This window comes from Macaca thibetana, chromosome 11 (genome assembly GCF_024542745.1).
Source record: "Macaca thibetana thibetana isolate TM-01 chromosome 11, ASM2454274v1, whole genome shotgun sequence".
Classification (NCBI taxonomy): Eukaryota; Metazoa; Chordata; class Mammalia; order Primates; family Cercopithecidae; genus Macaca; species Macaca thibetana.
In genome coordinates, this window is record NC_065588.1 from 55,156,112 (window position 1) to 55,162,914 (window position 6,803).

Consider the following 6,803-nt stretch of genomic DNA (forward strand, 5'->3'; position numbering starts at 1 on the left):
AAACTATACACACACAAGATACCAAAGTGTATGGAATGAAACCAAAGCAGTGTTTAGAAGGAAATGTATAGTTCTAGATCCTTAAGGAATCGCCCCATTGTCTTCTACAATGGTTGAACTAATTTATAGTCCCACTAACAGTGTAAAAGTGTTCCTATTTCTCCACATCCTCTCCAGTACCTGTTGTTTCCCGACTTTTTAATGATCGCCATTCTAACTGGTGTGAGATGGTATCTCGTTGTGGTTTTGATTTGCATTTCTGTGATGACCAGTGATGTGAGAACTTAAAAAATAATTCAAAAAAGAAGGAAATTTATAGCTATAAACTGTATTTTAAAAATATAATAAAACCCCAAATTAATAACCTATTAACATATGCAAGTCAGTAAACGTGATACACCACATAAACAGAAGTAAAACAAAAAATCACATGATCATCTCAATAGACACAGAAAAAGCATTTGACAAAATCCAGGATTCCTTTATGATTAAAACCCTCAGCAAAATTGGCATAGAAGGTGTGATGGTTAATACTGAATGTCAACTTGATGGGATTGAAGGGTGCAAAGTATTGCCTGGGTGTGTCTGTGAGAGTGTTGCCAAAGGAGATTAACATTTGAGTCAGTGGACTGGGAGAAACAGGTCTACCCTCAACCTGGGTGGGCACCATCTAATCAGCTGCTAGCACAGCTAGAATAAGGCAGGTAGAAGGATGTGGAAGGACTAGACTTGCTGAGTCTTCCAGTCTTCATCTTTTTCCCATGCTGGATGCTCCCTGCCCTCGAACATCAGACTCCAAGTTCTTCGACTTTTGGACTCATGGACTTACACCAGTGACTTGCCAGGGACTCTCGGGCCTGTGGCCACAACTGAAGGCTGAACTGTTATCTTCCCTACTTTTGAGGTTTTGGGACTCAGACTGATCCACAACTAGCTTCCTTGCTCCTCATCTTGCAGATGGCCTATGGTTGGACTTCACCTTGTGATTGTGTGAGTCAATTCTCCTTAATAAACTCCCTTTCACATATACATATATCCTATTCTGTCTTTCCAGAGAAACCTGATTAATATAGAAGGGACATACCTTAATGTAATAAAAGCCATCTATGACAAACCAACAGCCAACATAATACTGAAAGGAAAAGAGTTGAAAGCATTCTCCCTGAGAACTGAAACAAGACAAGGATCCCCACTCTCACCACTCCTCTTCAACAGTGTACTGGAAATTCTAGCCATAGCAATGTAACAAGAGAAAGAAATAAAGGACAATTCCCATTGATAAAGAAGAAGTCAAACCGTCATTGTTTGCTGATGATATAATCATACAACTAGAAAACCCTAAAAACTCCAAAAAGCTCCTAGAACTGATCAATGAATTCAGCAGTTTCAGGATACAAAATTAATGTACACAAATCAGTAGCTCTGCTTTACTAATGTACACAAATCAGTAGCTCTGCTATATACCAACAGCTACCAAGCAGAGAATCAAATCAAGAGCTCAAATCCTCTTACAATAGCTGCAAAAAAATAAAATACTTAGGGATATACCCAATCAAGGAGGTGAAAGACCTCTACAAGGAAAACTACAAAACACTGCTGAAAGAAATCATGCATGACACAAACAAATGGAAACACATCCCATGCTCATGGATGGGTAGAATGAATATTGTGAAAATGGCCATACTGCCAAGAGAAATCTACAAATTCAATGCCATTCTTATCAAAATACCACCATCATTCTTCACCAAACTATTAAAAAAATCCTAAAATTCATATGGAACCAAAAAAGAACCCTTACCGCCAAAGCAAGACTAAGCAAAGAGAACAAATCTGGAGGCATCACATTGCCTGATTTCAAGCTATACTGTAAGGCCATAGTCACCAAAACAGCATGGTATTGGTATAAAAATAGGCACATAGACCAATGGAACAGAATAGAGAACCCAGAAATAAAGCCAAATGCTTACAGCCAACTCATCTTGAACAAAGCAAACAAAAACATAAAGTGGTTAAAGGACACTCGATTTAACAAATGGTGCTTGGATAATTGGCAAGCCACGTGTAGAAGAATTAAACTGGGTCCTCATCTCTCACCTTATACAAAAATCAACTCAAGATGGATCAAAGACTTAAATCTGAGACCTGAATCCATAAAAATTCTAGAAGACAACATCAGAAAAACCCTTCTAGACATTGGCTTAGGCAAAGACTTCATGACCAAGAACCCAAAAGCAAATGCAACAAAAACAAAGATAAATAGATGGGACTTAATTAAACTTAAAGGCTTCTGCACAGCAAAAGAAACAATCTGCAGAGTAAACAGACAATCCACAGAGTGGGAGAAAATCTTCACAATCTATACATCTGACAAACGACTTATATCCAGAATCTCCAAGGAACTCAAACAAATTAGCAAGAAAAAAAAATGAACAATCCCATCAAAAAGTGGGCTAAGAATATGAATAGACAATTCTCGAAAGAAATACAAATGTCCGACAAACATATGAAAAATGCTCAACATCATTAATGATCAGGGAAATGCAAATCAAAACTATAATGCGATATCACCCATAATCCTGCAAGAATGGCCATAATAAAAAAAATCACAAAATAATAGATGTTGTCAGGGATGTGGTAAAAAGGGAACACTTTTACACTGCTGGTGGGAATGCAAACTAGTACAATCACTATGGAAAAGTGTAAAGATTCCTTAAAGAACTAAAAGTAGAACTACATCTGATCCAGCAATCCCACTATTTTCCAAGAGGAAAAGAAATCATTATATAAAAAGATAATTGCACATGAATGTTTATAGCAGCACAATTCGCAATTGTAAAAATATGGAAACAGCCCAAATGCCCATCAAGCAACAAGTGGATAAATATAATTTCTTTATCCACCAGCAGGAAGGGAGAAAGGGGGACAAGGGTTGGAAAACTACCTATTGAGTACTATGTTCATTACTTGGGGGATGTGTTTACTAGAAACTCAAATTCCAGCATTAAGCAATAGATCAATGTAATAAGCATGCACATGTAAAAAAAATTAACAACATAACCTTCCACCTTAAGAAAATGGAAAAAGAAAAACAAAGTAAACTCAAAGCGAGCAGAAAAAGATAAGAGCAGAAATAAATGAAATAAAGAATAGAAAAGTAATAGAGAAGATCGAGAAAACCAGTTAGTTCTTTGAAAGTGAGAAGTCAGGGTAATAGCCAAAACCCTTTGTATCATTTTTCAAGGCAGACCATGGGGAAAAGCTTTTACTGGCAGGTCTAAAGGGAGAAAGCTGCCCCCTTGTCTCCCCAGATTTTGTGCACAGCTGGTGCATTGCCATCTCTGATGAGAGTTACAGTAAGGAACGAAGACCCCCCTGACCTGTCATGCTCTTACATGTGTCAGCATTCCTAGACTAGGCCCCCATTCAGAGGTCTCTTTATCTGGAGACGTAGCAGAGGCCTTCTTTGGGTATCTCTGCAGAGATTCCTTATTGGGGAAAGGAGGGAGGAAACTCTAAAGATACTTTTTTTCACTCTGACTGAGTACTCAATACTTTTCCACTCCAAGTCCTTTTCCCTTGCTTTCACCTGGCTCCTGGGTCCATAAAACTGAAAAAGGTTTTTGTTCCGGGTTCTCTCAATATTGAGATCATCTCGACATCTGTACAGATCCATCTGACAATTGACCAGTGCCATTCAGTGGGAGGAAATAAACTGGGGCTGGGTAAGGGGGTCAGGAATCAGTGCTTTCTCTGGTTTAGTGTCTTCATCAATACTATTGCAGTAAGTGATTAAAGGCTTAACTATTAATATTACATTTATTTTGCTTATTGTCTTAATTGGCTACTCTAGCAGCCCACTTCTCTGCAGCTCATTTGAGTTCTTAAGAAAAAGCACATCAAAACTGAAAACCCTTTAGCTTGACTGACCAAGAAAAAAAGACAGTGCTCAGTTTATTCAAATCAGGTAAGAAAGAGGGAGCATTACTACCAACATTATAAAAAATTTTTAAAAGGATTATAGGAGAATACAATCAATAATTGTATATCAACAAATTAGATAACCTAGGTGAAATGGACAAATTCATTGAAAGGTAAAAACTACTAAAAATGACTCAAGAAGAAATTAAAAATATGAATAGACCTATAACAAAGAAGACATTAAATCCATAATTAAAAAATTTCCCACAAAGAAGAGCCCAGAATCAGAAGGCTTCACCAGTGAATTCTACCTAATGTTGAAAGGAGAATTAACAGCAAAATTTCATAAAATCTTCCAAAAACTGTAAGAGGAAAGAACACTTTCCAACTCCTTTCACAAGGCCCATATTAAACTGATATCAAAAACAAAGACATCACAGGAAAAGCAAACTGCAGACAACATTCTTTATGAATATAGATGCAAACTCTCAACAAAATAATAGAAAACGAATCTACCAACACATGAAAAGGATTATACAATATGACTAAGTAGGATTTATCCCAGGAATGCAAGTTTGGTTCAACATATGAAAATCAATCAATGTAATATACCAATTAGTAGATTATTATAGTCGTAATATATACCTTAAAAAGCATTTGACAAAATTCAACTCCAATTTATAATACAAAACACTCAACATGCTAGAAATAGAAGGAAATTTTCTCAACCTGATAAAGAAATTGTATAAACCTATAGCAAAATGTCATATTCAATGGTGAAATATGGAGTACTTTCTCCTACAATTAAAAACAAGGCAAAGATATCTACTCTCACCACTTCTATTTAATATTTTACTGGAAGTTTTAGCCAGGGTAATTAAGAAAAAGGAAAGGAAGTCTTCCATAGTGGAAAGGAAGAAGTAAAAGTACAGATTGGGCATCTCTAAGGCAAAAATCCAAAATCCAAATGCACTAAAATCCAAAACTTTTCCAGTAGCAACATGAAGCCACAAGTGGAAGTATTCACACCTCATCTCCTGTGATGGATCACAGTCAAAATGCAGGCACATAACACAGAGTTCATTTAGCATCCCCAAGGGACGCTCCCAGCCCTCTTCCATCGTAATATATCTTTTACAGGAATGCGAAGATTTCCTCATGCAAGCACGCCCACAAAGGGTAATGCAATGGCAGGAGTGTGGGTTAGATGTACCAACAGTAGGTTCCTCATAATGGCCCCCATGGAGCTAAGACCTACATACATTAATCACTGTGTTTTTGTTGTTGTTGTTTTGCTTATTCTCTGCTCTGTGGTGAAAAGATAATGCTGAAAATGTCAAAAAGGCCTGTTGATACCCGTATGGGTAACAATAATAAGAAAAAGAGAAAGTCCGATTTGTCTATGTTTGTTTTTGTTGCATTTTCTTTTGAGGTCTTAGTCAAATTCTTTGCATAGGCCAATGTCCAAAAGTTTTTCCTAGGTTTTCTTCTAGGACTTTAATAGTTTCAGGTCTTACATTTTAAGTCTGTAGTCCATTTTGAGTTAATTTTTGTATATGGTGAAACATGAGTCCGGTTTCATTCTTCTGCATATGGCTAGCTAGTTTTACCAGCACCATTTAATTAAACTAAAGAGTTTCTGCATAGCAAAAGAAATAATCAACACAGCAAAAAGACAAATCTATAGAAAGAGAGAACATACTTTCAAACTATGAATCTGACAAAGATCTAATATCCAGAATCTATAAAGAACTTAAACAAATCAACAAGAAAAAAACAACTTTGTTAAAATGTGTGCAAAGGACATAAACAGACACTCCTTAAAAGAAGACATACAAGCAGCCAACAAACATGAAAAAATGTTCAACATCACTAATTATCAGAGAAATGAAAATTAAAACCACAATGAAATACCATCTCACACCAGTCAGAATGACTATTACTAGATTCAAAAAATAAGAGATGTTGCCAAAGGGGTGGAGAAAAGGGAATGCTTCTACACTGTTGGTGGAAATATTAAATTAGTTCAAACCCTATGGAAAACAGTATGGAGATTTCTCAAAGAACAAAAAATAGAACTACCATTCAACATGGCAATTCCACTACTCGGTATCAACCAAAGTAAAGAAATCATTCTATCAAGAAGACACCTGCACTTGTATGTTTGCTCTGTTGCCCAGGCTGGAGTGCAGTGGCACGATCTCGGCTCACTGCAAGCTCTGTCTCCGGGGTTCACACCATTCTCCTCCCTCACACTCCCTCGTAGCTGGGACTACAGGCACCCGCCACCATGCCAGGCTAATTTTTTTGTATTTTTAGTAGAGATGGGGTGCACTTGTTTGTTTAAGGCAGAATTATTCACAATAACAAAGTCATGGAATCAACCTAAGAGTCCATTGTTGATTGACACTTAGGTTGATTCCATGGTATATATGGATATACCACATTTTTAATCCAAACAACTGTTATGGATTGTATTCCATGGTATATGTGTGCATACATATTGGTATATGTTGATTGACACTTAGGTTGATTCCGTGGTGTATATATACCTACCACATTTTTAAGCCAGTCAACTGTTGTGGACTGTATTTCATGGTATGTGCATTTATCATGGAACACTACCTAACCATAAAAAAGAATGAGATTATGTCCTTTGCAGCAACATGGATGGAGCTGGAGGCCACTATCCTAAGTGACATTACTCAGAGAAAAAAATCAAATATTGCTTGTTCTCACTTTTAAGTAGGAGCTACACAATGGATACACACAGACATAAACATGAAAATAGATGCTGGAGATTCCAAATGTGGGGAGGGTGCGAGGGAGATGAGAGTTAAACATTACCTATCAGGTACAATGTTTACTATTCGGGTGATGGCTTC